This window comes from Equus caballus, chromosome 25, assembly GCF_041296265.1.
Source record: "Equus caballus isolate H_3958 breed thoroughbred chromosome 25, TB-T2T, whole genome shotgun sequence".
Lineage (NCBI taxonomy): Eukaryota > Metazoa > Chordata > Mammalia > Perissodactyla > Equidae > Equus > Equus caballus.
The window spans coordinates 24,968,849-24,985,859 of record NC_091708.1 but is presented as its reverse complement, the minus strand read 5'-3'; the positions used below and the strand labels follow the sequence as shown (position 1 = coordinate 24,985,859).

At 41.6% G+C, this 17,011-nt stretch overlaps 1 protein-coding gene and 1 long non-coding RNA gene across 3 annotated transcripts in view; one reads left to right on the top strand and one right to left on the bottom strand.

The window, feature by feature from the left end:
• The window catches only part of SUSD1 (sushi domain containing 1), a 183,105-nt gene that overhangs the window by 153,630 nt on the left and 12,464 nt on the right, over positions 1-17,011 (top strand). The gene's annotated exons all lie outside the window — the stretch shown is intronic.
• On the bottom strand, positions 849-7,185 carry LOC138920692 (uncharacterized). The gene is made up of 2 exons (XR_011432344.1): positions 7,079-7,185; positions 849-2,320 (listed from the first exon to the last, which is right to left on the bottom strand). It is a non-coding gene; the product is annotated as an uncharacterized lncRNA (long non-coding RNA).

Here is a 17,011-nt window from a genome sequence, read left to right as displayed (position 1 = left end):
GGGTGATATGGTATTTCTATTTTTAATTTTTTGAGAAATCTCCATACTGTTTTCCACAATGGCTGCACCAGTTTGCATTCCCAGCAGCAGTGTGTGAGGGTTCCCTTTTCTCCACATCCTCTCCAACATTTGTTATTTTTTGTCTTGGTAATTGTAGCCATTCTAACGGATACAAGGTGATATCTCACTATAGTTTCGATTTGCATTTCCTTAGTGATTAGTGACATTGAACATCTTTTTGTCTGTCTATTGGCCACCTGTATATCTTCTCTGGAAAAATGTCTGTTCATATCCGCTGCCCATTTTTTGATTGGGTCACTTGTTTTTTCTTGTCGAGTTGTGCTAGCAGAACCATTCTTTTGAGGACTGCTTATTCAGTCTCAGCTTATTTGATCTCCATTGACTCCTCTCTTCGTCTTGAAACATGTTTTCCTTTGGCCTCTGTGACATCTCACAATCCCAGGTTTTTCCTTACGTCTCTGACCACTTTATCTTGGTCGTCTTTATCAACGACTCCTCTATCCAGTCTCTTCTCGAAGCTCTCTCCTAGAGCCTGTTCTCATCCCATTCTCATTCCTCAAGAAATTGCATCTACTTGCTTGGCTTTAGACGCCATTAGAGAGCTCACTCCTTATAGTAGAATGGCCCCACTGCAGTGTTAGAGCTGTTGGCTTTGATGTGTAAGGCCAGGTTGGGTGAGGATAGGCCTAGGAAAGAGAGAAACTGGGGTTTCACCCCCTAGGATCACTGAAGAAGCAGCCCAATCAAATATCTTTCCTCATCTGAGAAAGCCACTGGGGGCAGTCAAGGTGGGCTGGACTGTGATAGGGCCAGTCAGCCTGGGGATCCTTGATTGGCCTGAACCTCCCAGACCAGGAGCTCTCAGTCAGATGAATTAGCCCTAGCTCTTAAAGATACATTATCTGTATGATTTCATTTATACGAAATATCCAGAACGGGCAAATCCATAGAGACAGAAAGCAGATTAGTGACGGCCAGAGTCTAGGGGAAGGGTAGAACAGGGAGTGACTGCTCAATGGGTATGAGGTTTCCTTTTGAGGTGATAAAAATATTTCGCAACTAGACAGTGGGGATGGTTGCACAACATAGTGAATGTACTAAATGTCACCAATGGTAGAAAAAAAATACGTCTGGGGTTTGCCCCAGAATAGGAACTACCGCCACTGAACCAACACACATAGACCAGGGATGCATCCAAGGTCAGCTGTAACAAATAGATAAGGAACGCTGAATGGAAATGACTCTTCCCAGCAAAACCATTGAAAACCATACCTTCCCCTAAGATAGTGTATAGAATGTGCTATTCCAATTAACAGTGCACTATAGGCATGTGGTGTGATAGTAGGATATAGGTTTAAAGCTGAATTGTACACTGTTGTTCCCTTTCAAATCTTTGTTTCTGTGACTATGATGAAGTCAGATTTGATGTTTGGGTGGAGCGTTCTGGCAGTCTGAACTGAGGCTGGGGAAGGAGGCTGATTTGAAATATTTAGGGCCTTGACCTGGCTGGACCCTGTAACCACTTGAAGAAGTCTAGAATTGCCCTTGACAAGTGATGTGAATGACTGCTGCCCTGTGCTGGTCCCTCACAGATGTTGTCTTATTGTGCTTCTCACAATGACCGTATGAGGGGACACGGTGGAAGCAGGATTTGAACCAGGTCTGTCTACCTCCAAAGTCTACTCAATCCTACTGGGTCCGTGAGCCTTTGTGAGCCCTTCAATCAGAGAGAGAGGGATTGGCTGCAGGAGGGAGCTGCTGGTGGCCCAGTGGTTCTGCTTGCAGTTGCTGAGCCAGCATCCGTGACTGCATTTCTCTTACTGTCCCTGCAGTCTGGTGTGGCCCCAGGGGACGTGGGCTACACACTCGTCTTGGCTGCAGCCTTGACATTTTCTCTATCCTGCTGGTAACAAAATGCGAGAGAGCCATACTGCTGAGTGAAACTTCTAGAATTTGCTTGCTTGTCAATTTCCCCCTCATGCGCGTCATCCCTGCTTCATTTCCTGACTTGTAAACAGGCAGGACGAGAGTAGGTGACTGGCAGCAAGATAACCAGAGAACTCTGCCGCGCTCACCATATCCTGTTGTTGTGAATCTCAAGTCCTGCGTTGGCATCTGCTGTCCTACTTTCCCTCTTCTTTCTGGCCGGTGGTTAGGGGGATGATTGGATTTATGAAGATCGACACTTGTATTTCTCACTGTGGGGGTCTGCGTGGTGTACTCGGAAGAGCATGAGCCTTGGAACCGGCGCTGGACTCAAACTCCAGTTCTAACACCAGACTTCAGTTTCCCATTTTACCTGGAAATAAGTAAAAGTATTGAACTCAGGGTCATTTTTGAGGGCTACACGAGATCGTGGAAAAGGACTGAGCTCTTTTCCTCACTTTTAGTAGGGACTCAAGAAATTATATTTTTTCCCCTTCCCTGCCTCCACTCGCCACCCCCCCCCCCCCACCCGCCACACGTATTTCAGTTTTAGCACTAAATCCAGACTGAGGATTTGACCGTGAGACCGTCTTCATACATTGTGGCACTTGGAGTGGAAGGGGTGGGATAAACGTGGTAAGTCCTTAAGAATACGGGATTCCCCTGGAAACGCCTCTGCCTCCCCTCACTGAGTGAAGCAGGAAAGTTGCAGGATTATGAAGCCCATTTTGTCTTTTTCCTCCGCTTTTCCAAAGCTTACTCCTGGCCCAGCATCCTCAGCCTGGGCCCCCACCGCCGCAAGTTACTCTCCAGGCTTTGCCCAGTGTTGTCTTCCCTCTTGGGTCAAGACTGAGGGTCGGTGGGGCCCAGACTTGGAAGAAATGATACAATATGTGGTTTGTCCCTGGAGCAGTTAATATGCTGAATTCTGTCCTTTCTCTCCTTAGGGTTAGCTTTCCCCGCAGCGTCCTGATCTCTCCTCCCCGTCTTCCCCCCAACACATGCATATCTACTCCCAAACTTCAGCTTCCAGGAAATATGGGGATCAGGCCAGGTCCCTCCAGGGGCAGCCTCAGTCCTGCCACAGCGTATTAGGACATGGTTGCCCAAGAAATTTCCAGCAGAGCAGAGAGCAGCAGAGTGAGTCAACAGATGGTCTCCTGCCTTCACTTAATAATCTGAATAAAGAGAGTAAACTTGATACTTGGATTATAATATTTCTCTATTCCTTCCTTTCCTTCCTTCGAAATCAGCCCTTGAACAAGAACACCCAGAATAACATCAGGTAGCACACATTAAGCATATGATACATCTTCGGAACTATTCTAAGTTATTTATTTATGTGTATTAACTCATTAGCAACAGCTCTGTGAATTAGGAACAATTATTATCCCCATCGTACAAATAAAGAAACGGAGGCATACAAACGTTAAGTCACTCATCCAAGGTCATATAATTAGTGGTAAACGACAAATCAAACCAGGAAATTTAATTCTACATCCTGGGCTTTTAACGTCACACTAACGTACAATAGAGGATAACGTGACTTTAAGTGAAGCGCTATGGTCTGAATTTTGAGTCACGACTCAGAGATCAATAGTTACTGGGATGCAATCAGCATCTTTTGACTGAAATGTGTTATTTGTACATTTCTCTAACCAGAGCATGTGGGTTGGGATATGCTACATTGGTGCAGCCGTTTTTGGAAAATATAATTTGCCCCAACATATTTGAGGATGTTATAAAAATTAGGACCTTTATATAAAATATTAAGGTTTATTCTACTCTAACAAAAAGAGAGTAAAAACACCCCCCAAATTTCCTTCTTATTCCGATTTCCACTTATACCTTCAAAGCATCTCCTATCTGGAGGGTGGGGCTGGCCTCAAAACCATCGCCCTTATATACAGAGAAATTAGAAAGATCACATAAAAAGCTTCTGCTTTCAAACGTACATATTCTCCCGGGGAAAGGATATGTTCCAATCAATTCCTTAGCTAATATGTAAAAACCTGCAGAGGGGGAAGATGAGTTTCAACCTTAAGATTTGGAGGAAGAAGCCAAATCCTTTTGGATATCCCCATGTCTAGGGGAGGCAGCAGTCATGAGTGAGCACGACTGGGTAGTTGTCCCCACTGGACTGGACTTGCACTCCCTGAATATAGCTATCCTCATTTTCCAGCTATTGCTGCCTGGAAGCCTGCCAAGAGCATTCCTGTGCCACCTCCAAACTCTTCTTACAGCACAGGCTCTGTGATGACATGAAACCGTGCAAAGTTGGGGGCTCTGAAGTTATTTCTCCCCATTGAGATAAGTTTGATTAAGCACATATCCTTGCTCTGTTTACTGGAAGAACAGACATTAAGTGGCAGGAATGTTGAAACATGAAACTTACACTATCATTAGAAAAAAATCTGTTCTAACCACAAAGATAGTGAAAGTCAATTTGAAAGCATGATGCAGCGTGGTTGAAAGAAGAATATAATAATAGTAGTCAATGATTATCGAGCGCTTTATACAGTGTATTTGATTTAATTTTCACAGTGAGCCCTATGAACTGAGTGTTAAGATGATCTCCATTTTTACAGTTGGGACAACTGAAGCTTTGAAGGTGGAAATAACTTGCCCACGGTCACACCGTCACGCGGGTGGTCAGTGATGGAGCTAGAATTCAGATCCAGACAGTCTAATTCTAGTGTTCACATTCTTAACTGCTAAGCCATGCTCCTGGGCCCTCCATGTCTGCTGTTACCCTTCTGGAGCCTGGTTGAGTTAATGGGATCACCTACCAGTTGGCCACTCAAACTCAGGAGTCATCCTTCACGAGGCCATCTCCACTTCCCTCACATCCACTATTGTGTAACATGTTTATTAAGGTTTGCCATGTGCCAGGTAGTGTAGATACAACAGAGAACAAGGCAGTAAAGATTCCTGTCCAAGTTAAGCCAATCTTCTTTGGGGTTTTAAAATTTGGAACCAGACAGAGTACGTATCAGTCTCTGTCTGGTAGTGAAACAGGTTAATGCAAGGCTGGGGGGCCTCTGGCAGCCATGTTTCCTGTTGTGTGGAGAAATCCAGAGGGAAGTAAGCTGACATTCAGAGAGAACTGGAAGGGAGAGATGGTCCTGGCAGGCTGTCCAAGATTCTGTTTCTGGCTGTCCCTGAGACCGGTTGCACCCTGCTCTCACTGCATCTATGTTAGCCTTTTGATAATTTCCACTTTCTGCCTCAGATGGTTAGAGTTGTGTTTCTGTCACTTGCAACTAAGCCATTCTTGAATGATACAAACCAAAACAAGCAGGCATCCACAAACTCACCCCCAGAGATAAGAGTTTTCACACTGTGGTGTATATTCTCATAGTAACATCTCTTAGAGCACTTGCTCAGCTCTCAAGGAGTCTTCCTGGCCATGGCTCCTGACTCACAGGGAAAGACATCTACTTGCCATGTCCATACTACTTGGCTTGACCCACTTGGCCATAATTTATTATTCCAGACAGTCATTTTTGGCCTAAATTGGGCCAATCAGTAACTCTCTGAAACTTTTACATTTGGACTATAAAGACACAGAGCCTAGGTGAGAATCATTTCATGAAAGCTGTAGCAGAAGAAGTTCCCCAAATCCATCTACTGAGAAAGATTCTGGTGTTGCTCTTGTTTCTTATGTGACCATATCTACATATGCTATCTTACTTCCTTCTAATATTTCTGTGAGTTAAGAGGTGGTTATCTTCAGTTTACAGAAAAGATAAAATCAGAAGTTATACGACTAAAACAGAAAAGATGGAGCTAGATCAGAAATGTAATTGATTAACCTGATGCAAAGCTGTCTAACTTTCTTCCATGGAACGTTTATTATCCTCTCCCCACCCAGTCCATCCTCCCGCCCCCTCCCACCCCCACCCCAGTTGGCTTTCTCCTGTAACAAAGTCTTTAGTTCAGTGTTTTCCAGGTCAAACATTGGGCTCCGTGCCCTCTAGTCTCCACATTCTCCAAGCTTATTTTCCAGATAGGCGTTCTTACAGGGCTGCAGTGGGGCTACAGTGGGGCCTCAATAGAAACAAGGTCAATACTACTTGAAAGGAATGGGCATTGTGCCCTGAGGTTTACAGCATAACCAGAACTTTTTGTGTTTTTAGATAGAGAAAGGGGTCAAACAGCCCTGCCAAGCCTGAAGAGTCGACCAACGGCTTTGTTCTAAGGGAATTTTCCTGCTTCAGGGCTGCTGAAGCGAGGCATGAAGATTTGGGGTGCAATGAGGGTGCCATGGGCGGTAGGGAGCTTGGCAGAAGTGACAATTGTATATGTCATTGAGATCTTTATATTCATTACACATAAACAACATTACATAAACAACAGTTTAGGGTATTTGCTAATGATTTCTAAATCTTCGTGTCGGTAACTAAATCCTTTTTAAACTCAGGATAAATGTAATTATTTGTGTTGCCTTATTTTTGTTTATTAATTAGATTTGTCTCTTTAATTGTTTTTGTTTTCCCAAAGAAACAGCTCTTGGGTTTACTTATCTATTCTATCCTATTTTGCTTCCTAATTAATTAGTTTCCACCTTTATCTTTATTATTTTGATCTTCTTGATTTCTTTAGGGTGGATTTTATTTAAATCCCTGTCATTAAATGTTAACACATTATTATTATTTTTTGTTTAGTAATAAAAGCATTATTAAATGGATGCATCCCATTAATTTTTATAAGTTCTATTTTATACATCATTTGCAATAGTATTTTAACGTTGGGAGTGCAGACGTCTTTTCTAGTTTCCAATTGGTAGATATTAAAAATCAAGAGGAAGTGTTGGTGACACTTGCCAGTAACATCTACATCTGGGATTGCAGAAGTGCACAAATCATCTTCGTTCAGCCACTCTACTTCTCCCCAGAGGTTCCTGCAGAGCTATCTATAAGAAACACTAATCAAATGGGAGTCAAAGCGTCATTTTAGTAATAGCTGGCCGGCTCACAACAATGTTCTCCGGAGGCTCTGGAGAAGCTAGAGCGGAGCGCGGAACTAAGGGTCAAGCCTCACAGAGGCTGTGCTCTGAATCTTGGGACCAAATATTCAGGCATCACCCTGGGAGAGCTGGCTGGGCTATAAGAGGTGCCCAGATACTCACCCCCTGGGCGTCAGGAGTCCCCAGTCACACGGAACTGGAAAAGGAGGAGGAAGTGAGCAGAGCAGTTATAAAGCCACCTGACGCAGGAAGAGAGTGGGGAGAGAAACATGTGGCATGAGGAAAGACTCCAAAAGTTCCCTTCCTCTGTAGCAGAGGTTTTATCTTGGTGCCGTTGCTTTGTTATTAGCGTCTACTTAGGCTTTGTGGTCAGAGAATATGATCTGAAAAAGTTTTCTGTTTCAGAACTTAATGAGATTTTCTTGCTGGGCTGTTTCTGTGCAACTGTTTCTGGGACATTTAAAAAGAAACTATTTTATACATATGTAATGTATCTACCATGTCAAGCTTATTAAATGTATTATTCAATATTTTAATAAATTTCTTTATTGTCCATTTCATTGGTGATAGACAGATAGGAACAGTTGCAAACATATTGCTACAATTGTGTATGTAGAAAATTAGAACGTGACAAGCTTGACTATTTCCTCACTGCATCTTTTACCTTTTTATTCATGTAAAATGATTCTCTTTGTCCCATTGAAGGCTCAAGGCTTGGATTCCACTTTTCTGTTATGAATATTGCCAGGACTTTGTGTGTTTGCTTTATGTATCTTTGCCCACATTTTGTTTTAAACTTTTCTCCTTATTTTGCATTAACTGTCTTAGTCTGAAACTTTTGTGTTATGTCTGTCATATTGTTTTACGTTTTTCTGTTTTTAAAGTATTTCTTTGTGTTTCCATTCTTTTCTTTTCTTCCTCCTTCCCTCTCTCTTTCCTTTCCTCTCCTATCCTCTCCCATTCCTTTTCCCTCTTTCCTTCCTTCCTTCCTGCCTTTCTTCCTCCCTCTCTCCCTCCCTCCCTTTCTCCTCTCTCCCTCTCCCCCGATTTTCACTAATTGTAAATACAGGCTGCAAGAATTTTTAGTAAATTTATAGAACTGTGGAACCGTCACCACAATCCAGTTTTAGAACTTTCTCCTCATCCCCAGGCAACCAATGATATATTTCCTGTCTCTATAAATTTGCCTTTTCTGCAAAATTCACACAATTGAAATCATACAATACATAGCCTTTGGGGTCCGGCTTTTTTTCACTTAGCATAATGTCTTTGAAGTATGCTGTGTATCACGTATCATCATTTCATTCCTTTAACTGCTGAATAGTATGCATGCATCATGTGGATGCACCACATTTTGTTGTCCCCTCACCAGTTGGTGGACCAGTTTTTGACTGTTACGAGTAACGCTGCTATGAGTACTCCTGCGGGATCGTTTCTGTGAATGTGTTTTCATTTCCCTTAGGTAGATTCTCAGGAGTGGAATCTGTGCAAGATTTATAGCAAATTTCTGTTTGACTTTACTTTTTGTTTATGAAAATATAAGTAGATCAACAGATCATTTTTGTCAGACGTGACTGGCCTTCTTCTCGCCGTTCCCTTTTTTTCCGAAGTGAGAAAAGTGTCCTTTATTTAATTGAATACGTCCACATCAAGCTGCCGCTTTAATTCAGACTGTTTGGAACGTGAGACCTGGTGTTTTCAGTTTTGATTTGTTTTCACTGAGATGTAATTCACACAACATAAAATTCACTCTTTAAAAGCGTACTGTTCTGTGGCTTTTACTATATTCACTATGTTGTGCAGCCGTCCCCTTAACCAATTCCAGAATATTTCCATCACCGCAAAAAGAGATCCCATACCTGTTAGCAGCCAGTCCCGATTCCTCCGTCCCTCTAGCCCCTGAAAACCACTAATCTACTTTCTGTCTTTATGGATTTGCCTATTCTGGAAACTACGTGAGTACAGAATCATACACATGTGGCCTTTTGTGTCTGGCTTCTTTCACTTAGTGGAATGTATTTGAATTTTTAAAAAACAGCCTGCACCAGTTTACATCCCCATCAACAGTCCAAGGGTTCCAGTTACTTTGGATAGTGTTTCAGTGACTACTATTCTTGTTATTATAATGAAATCGAAACAGCAGAGACGTGCCTGACTCAGCAGCAAACACTCTCACTCGTGTCAATATGGCAGAGCCAGGAACACAGAGCTGGGGAGAGGACACTTATCCTAACCCCACGTAGACGGTGACCTTGTTTGGGCCTTCTAAAGAGGTGGGAACTTTCTGCTGGCGCTGCCTCAGGCCTTCAGGAAAGCCTCTCTGGCTCTTCCCACATTCCAGGTCTGGACGACAGCGAGGAAAGAAATGGGACACTGGCTGATTTAGGAAATTTAACAAGGCATTATGAAATGACGTCAAACACTCTCCAGGATGCCTTTCTCTTTCTTTCTTTTTTTTTTTTCCTGGAAGGAAAGAATGGTGCTTTCCAGTTCAGTTTGCAAAAGTGATATTTGATTATATCAGTTAGTCTGAAAGAGAAAATTTGCACTTCTGACCACCGCAGCTCGTCCCTGCTCCGTGGCTGACGTCAAACCAGTCCTGCCGTGCGCATCTCGGGAGAACTGAGCAGCGTGGTGTTGCAGGAAGGCCTGTGAGGGGGCAGCCAGGTCTGGTTTGGGGGCTGGCTTTGTCAGGCACCATGGGAAGTTACTTCACTCAAATCGTTGCTACTAACGCTGCTCATGACAGGTGTTAGAAGAACAAATACAGCACTGCAGAAGGAGGAAGGACGTTAAAATTGTCATTTGTTAAAGGGAAAAAGAAAAACAAACACACACAAAAAGTGTTATGCCAAAATTCATTTCTAAAGTCTTCTGTTTTGGGCCCTAGAGCAACTGGTAAGAGAAGCTGGATGGGTTCCCTTACAGGCTGAAAAAACAAATATCTCTGATGCAAAAACACAGTGACGATGTCCTTAGATGTGTGTGAGTTGACTTTCCAAATGCTCACATCCCTTTCTCAGCTATCGGCTATTGCCCGTCAGCTGCTGGAGGTGTCTTCCTGGGGATAGTCCGGGGCTGGCCCTGTGTAACTCACTTTTTGCCTCTCTTACGTAATCTGTAGGCTTGGGCACAAAGAGCAGTTTGAGAATATGCTCAATAATACCCCAGTGCAAATTACACCACATGGGATGAAAAGTAACTATTCAGAAGGCTGCTTTTTCAGGGAAAGCAATTGGACGTGGAAGAAGGGTTCATCTTCTCCAATAACTGTATTTTAAACTCGAATCAACTCCCACCTATTTCGGTAGTTTTATATATGCATTTTTAAAAGTTCATATCTCTCCAGGAAGTTTATGGGGGCTTTCCCCCTAAGGCTATTGTACATAATGATTTGTAGAAATATCTATATAGAAGAAAGAAAAGGTCAATTTTAGAGTTATGTCAGGTTTTTTTTTTTTTTTTTGGTGAGGAAGATAGGCCCTAAGCTAAGAACTGTTGCCAATCTTCCTCTTTTTTTTTTCTCCCCAAAGTCCCAGTACAAAGTTGTATTTCATAGTTGTAAGTCCTTCTAGTTCTTCTGTGTGGGATGCCACCTCGGCATGGTCTGATGAGCAGTAGGTAGGTCTGTGCCTAGGATCTGAACTGGCAAACCCTGGGCAGCTGAAGAGGAGCTCATGAACTTAACCACTATTCCACTGGGCTAGCCCCTAAGTCAGGTAATTTTTAATTGTGTTCCATTAGCTTACTGTCTTGAATATGAATACTTTGGCATTTTTCAAGTGATATTTCAGGGGATTCATATCATTAAAATTGGCTAATGGCTTCTGGTTCCATTTCTATTTCTTTTTTTGAGGAAGATTAGCCCTGAGCTAACATCCGTGCCCATCTTCCTCAACTTTATATGTGGGGTGCCTGCCACAGCATGGCATGCCAAGCAGTGCCATGTCCACACCAGGGATCTGAACCCCAGGCTGCCGAAGCCGAACGTGCCCACTTAACCACTCTGCCACTGGACCGGCCCCTGGGTTTTGTCTATTTTTGATGGCGTCACACACTGTTGATTTAGTCCTTCATTGTCGTATTTGTTTGATCCTCAAACCAAACTCGACATAACCTGCCATTTAAATTTTTTGTTTAGAATTATGATTTTTGTACATAGTTAATTTAAAGAAAATTAGTTGTGCCATTTATTAAATAAGAAAAAGTAGAGTTTTGTCTTTCTATATGATGAAAATTATTAGAGTCTATCGAGATGAATTTGCAGTATGCTGATAAGATATCGATCTAAAATAAAATATTTTAAAATTAAAATTGCTTTTTTATTATACATCCTGCAAAGATGGTGACTTTTTTAATTCCTAAGAAAGGGGGAAAATATGTGAGTAACTAATAAAATGCATTAAATGAAATTTATAATTTTATAACTACATATAAAGCTATAAATACGTATAAAACTGCATATATGTATACATATACACAGTTAGATACATAGATAGATGGATAGATAGCATCAAATGACAAAACTAAAACAATTTAGTAATGAGTTTGATGTCCTTTATTCAAGGGAAAATAATGATGGATTGGGGTGTCTCAGAAGCAGCGGAACACTCTTCCCAAGGGCTTTTGGGCAAGAGCCATTTTTACAGAGCGTTAGAAGAGGCAACTCAGAAACAGGGCATGATTGGCTAGGAGGCGGGCGATTGCCTTATAAGGGAGGCAGGTCTGATTTTCCAGGGTGGGGTAAGCTAGCCAGAGGAGAGTTGGAAGATTGTGATTGGTGTTAGGTTTCCTTGACAGTGAGATGTTTCCAGTAACTGCAGGCTGATTTAGGTTTAGATTTGTGACATGGGCCTGGCCACTGGGGCTGCCTCCATTTTGTGGATCCCAATACACGAATTTACTTTATCAAATGATACAGATATAAAGAAAATACTTTTTACTGAAAATCACTTGAGAATACATAGTGTATGTTTAAAGAGGAGAAATGGTAGACAGGAGAAAGGAGTGAAATACTAGTAGAAACAATCTTTAGTGTATTTCACAGAACGGTTATCCCACGTCTCCTTTTAGTAAATCGCTGTGGTCCCACATAGGAAATTTACCTCTTCTCCAGATGTCTCCATCCTCTTCCCCAAGGGCTCTACCCCAAACCCCCCACCCTATTTTTCCAGGATTAACTCCTATTTGACAAGTTTAGAGTTTGGTGGTAGGGGATAATTTCTCTAGACTTTTCAAGGGTCAAGAGTGTAAGCCTGGGTATTGAGTGGGTTTTCCCTCTTTTTCACACTGGCTGTTTCTCTCGTCTACTGCCTTCAGGAAGCTGAACCATATGGATAAGCAGGCAGAATGTTCCCATAGTCAGACAAACCACCAGTATGCATTGCATAACCAGAGGATGAATGGCCATCTTTGACTTATAGGCAAGAGTGTCCAATGTTGGCATAGAACTTGGGCTGGTTTCCTGACATGAATCTCTTGACTCTCAGATTAATTTTTCTTTCTCTAATTTCTGGGTTCTGCAGTTTGGGAGTTGGCTTCCTGCTTACATTTGCCCCACTTAAATAGCCATTCGTAAAAGCAGTCATTGTGTAAGTAGCTAGGCCATGCCCTAAACCAACATCCTGTGTCAGGACCCAGATGTCTGGTATGAAAGAGGAAACAGGTGCCATCTCAATCTGGAGTCTGTGGAATCAGAGTCCATCATTTCAGTTCCTCTCTGGTTTCCCAAGACAGTCTTCTCTGTGCTATTACTACCAAGCATGCCTCAACTTTTGCATGGCTAGCTGTGAGACCTCTTTATGGGTGCTGTGAACCTTGAGATGTTAATTGTTCCTATAAGCAATGCAAAAAGGTCACTCAAGCTCCTAAGGTCTTAGAAGCATGCCTCTTTCAAAATTGAGCAGTGTCCTCTATAACTTTGCTAGGAAGCTTCATCTTTTCTAATCCACAGCCTTGCTGCATGTGTTGTGGTCCCCTGTTGGTTAAAAATCATGAATGTGTCAATTTTGTATGGTACTGAGCTCCCTTTGCCTTGCTAAGTGGCTCTTGGAAGTCCCATGGAAGAATGCCTTTACCCAGCTGCTTGGAAGATGTATTATACCCAAGGAGGGAAATAAAGAAGGACTCGAGAATAGGAACATCATGGCAGCACCGAAAATGACGTACTATATACAGTAAGGGTGAACTTAGTTCCAAAGTCACCAGAAAAGCCAAAAATTATTCTTCAGATTTATTCTATGGTTAAATGTGCATGAAAATTACCTAAGTATAAAACCTGTACTTGCCCTATTTTGCTCTTTTTATGTTACAATTTCTTTGCTAAACTGTAGGCTCTGTGAGGGAAGAGATTTGTTTCTTTTCTTTACCATTGTCTCATCTGTGTCTTACACATGCTAGGTCCCTAGTAACCAATATTGAACAGTGAGAAAAAAAGGCAGGCTAGTCAAAAATTTAAAAACCTTTTATTCACACAAAGAAATATAGATAAGTACTACTAGAATTAGAAACATTAATTTATTTTCTAAAACACTATCAAAGGTCTAAGTCATAAAACCTTAAGTTAAACAGCAGAACAGAGAAAGTAAAGAAAAAAAGGAAGCATAAGAAAAAATGCAAAACGTAAAATTCAAGATGAGAGACCAAATTTATCAGTCATGACAATAAATGTAAATGCATAAGATTATCCTATTAAAAGACAAGACTTTCACGTTAATTTTTAAATTTCTGCTATTTATTTATGCTTAATATCTGATAAATATATTTTATTTGTAAAAACAAGCCATTTGAAAATGGCTACTGCTATAAAATCAGAAGCCATGTACATAGTCAAAGGGTGTTGGAGATGTTGAAATTTTAAAATCTTTATGAATAACATAAGCATTTAAGTTACATCCAAAAAAAAACAGAGATGAGGAGGCAAGGTTGAAAGTCTGAGGAAAGAAAGGTGTCACAGTAAAGTGTTTTTGGAAATATTACCTTCACCTCTAAGCACCATTCAGGTGACAGTGGCATTATTCATATTAGCTGAAAAGAGGAAGGGAATGAGGAGTCACTGTAAATGAGCACAAGGTTTCTTTTTGGGGTGATGGAAGTATTCTCAAATTAGATGGTGGTGATGGTTGCACACCTCTATAAATATATCAAAGTCATTAATTTAAATTTTAATAATTAAATTTTATGGCATGTAAATTGCATCTCAATAAAATTCTTAATTACAGTTTCTAAAAAAAATCCTAGGGACAGTATTCCTTTGATCCTTAAAGGTAATACACACTTCCACTCTTCAATATTGTTTTGTGTGATCTAAAGGACAATGTCCTGACCTTCGCCTCACAGAAGCCTCGCATAGCTCTCTTTCCCAGCAAGAATTCCAACCAATCTGGAACTGGTCTCCTTAGAGATCTTACTGTGGAGAGAAGGAGCTCATGAAAGCTTGCAGAATACCTAGTATCTCACGGAAGACAATGCTAAGGAAAGAAAGAAGGAAAAGCTAAAGCATAGAGAGAATTTGGGATAAAGTGACACGTCTGCTGTTTCTTGGGCAAACTATGGTGGTGATACCCCATCTTTTACTTAATGGAGAATTAAAGAGAAATGATTGGAAGTTAGTCTTTTTATTTAAAAAAAGGTTTAGTAAATCACAATAGTAGATGTCTGTCTTTGGTTAGAGCCTCCTCAGAGAAATCAACAGAATCAGAATATCTTTGTGTGTATGCATGCACGCACATGCCCAATTCTACTGGTCAAAAAGAAAATGAACAACAGTGCTTGGCCTTGGCCAAAACAATATGTTTTTGATCAAAGTCTCTCTTTGATGTACGCTAAATATCTTCTAGAAAGTGTGTAGAAATTGGGGGGTTAGCTAAAAGCCTCAAGAGATAGGAAGTTATTGTTTGATCGCCTTTACACTTCAAAGGTGACCCTAGGGTTGAAAATCATAAATCCCAAATTCAAGATGTGAAAAAAATTATTTGTGCCGTAGAGGAAGTAAACTCTGACATTTCCCAAATTGAGTTTGAATCAGGTTATTCAGTCTTAAAACGATTTGCTTGAATAATTTACTCATATATTACTCTAAAAGAGATTTAACCCAAGTCAGCTATGGACACCAAGAGCTTTACATAAAACTCTTGATTTCCCCACAGCTGATCCTCCTTTCATAATTTTTCTATGGCTTTCCATAGGGGACAGAACAATGCATGTAATATCTTACATGTTAGTCGGTGGTGGATAAATCTGTGCCCGCCATGATTGCCTGTGAACAGGAAGTGTAGGCTGTCTCCTTGCTGAGCTCTGGAGGCTGGGAAACCTTATAGTCAAATGCTGAGTAGAAACAGAAGCCATAGTCTTTCTCTCAAACAGCCCTGGCTCTTGCCATGAGTGCTGCCTGCCCAACATGCAGCTGTCCAGAAGTTGAACCTGGTCCCTGCATGCCCATCCTGAGCAGGCCTGCCGCCATATGCAGACCTGGGATTCATTCCCCAGGGGTAGGCTCCACTTTCTGGGCCAGCAGAAAGCTCAAGGACTAGGGCAGGAAGCTGATTTCTGCAACAAGTCCGCTCAACATCGATACAGCTGCTCTTGGCAGCTGCCTTGGCTCTTCCTCTAATGTGGGTTTCTGAGGAATAGAAAATGGGAGAGATTTAACATGCTGTCACCTGTTTGTGTCCCACTTGCTCTGACTGATGGCATCCATTCTTTCATGAAAACCTTGGGGGTTCCAACTCCTCACTCTGAACGGTAAGTCCTAGCTGACAATACACGTGAAACCAGAGGGAATGTTGGAGAAGGATGCAAAGGGTTCAAGGGCGCCTTGGCTCCACACTGAGCTTTGCGGGGAGTGGAGAGGCATCATGGAGCAGTCTTACTTTACCTTCTCTGGTGGTACAACCACCCCATCATTCCTCAAGAATGCAGTCATTCTCTCTTAGATGAGGGACCCTTTGGTAGCAGGCACGTGATTAGTTCATGGCCTCATTTTTAAGGTAATAGTACAGGTTCTTAAACCTTCTCACCCAAGCCTTGCCTGCTGTGACTTTGCTTCCAGTAGGCAAGGGCTCCCAATCTCTAGCCTGGCTGTAGGCTGTGGCCAGACTTATAGGTCCTCCCTCAAGCATGGACAGAATGTGCTCACCTTAGCTCCACACAGCCCGTCTTTCTGGTCTACCCTCAGGCAGTCTCCTCACGACCATCCAACTCACCAACTCAACCTACACTTCTCCATTCTGCCATGGGAATGTGAATTATTCTCCCTGAGTACAACCTCTTGCCTCTACTAGAATTAAATCCTGAATACATGAATAGCCAAAACATTTCAACAACTAAAGTTCATAGCTAACATTTATTGAGCTCTTACTGTGTGTCAAACACCTCTCTAAGCACCCTTCAAGGAGTGGCCCATTTCACCCTAACAACACTGATACAACCATATTTCACTGATTCTAAGGCATAAATTCTTTTCCACATTTTAACATCTCTAAAATCCAATGCATCTTATAATAAATAGAACATTTGGTTTCATTGGCAGCATTTTTTTTCTTTCTCAGTGGTACATAAAATAATACTGTATTTTACCTTACTGATGTCTTAGATTTTATTCAAATAGTTCCATGTGCTACCTTTGTGAACTCCAATTTGGGAACCTCTAAATTAGAAAAGCTCTGATGTCTCATTGTGGAATGCTTTTATATTTTAAGTCCTCAGCGGGAATAAACATTTACTCTAACATTTACTCTCCCTGCTTTGTTTTTCCTATGAAGAACATTGGACTTTTCCTTTGGTGAGGGGCAAAACTCTGGCAAGTCTCATTTTGAAATTAACAGCTATGGGGGGACTGGGCAATTAATGTCACAGATGGAGTAACGGAAAAAAGAAGAGAAGATTCTCAAGAAGTATTTGTTTATAAATTCCAAGGACTGTTCTTTTGGCAGTCTTTTAAAGGCTGTGTCCCATGTAATGTTTTTGGAAATTATAAATTAAGTCCCTCCTGATACAATAGAGATGCAAGTTAAAGACTGGGCTTCCTTTTAAAAATTCTTTTAGCTTGTGGACTCTGCTTCTTTGAATATGACTCCATACCTACTTGGGTTTGGG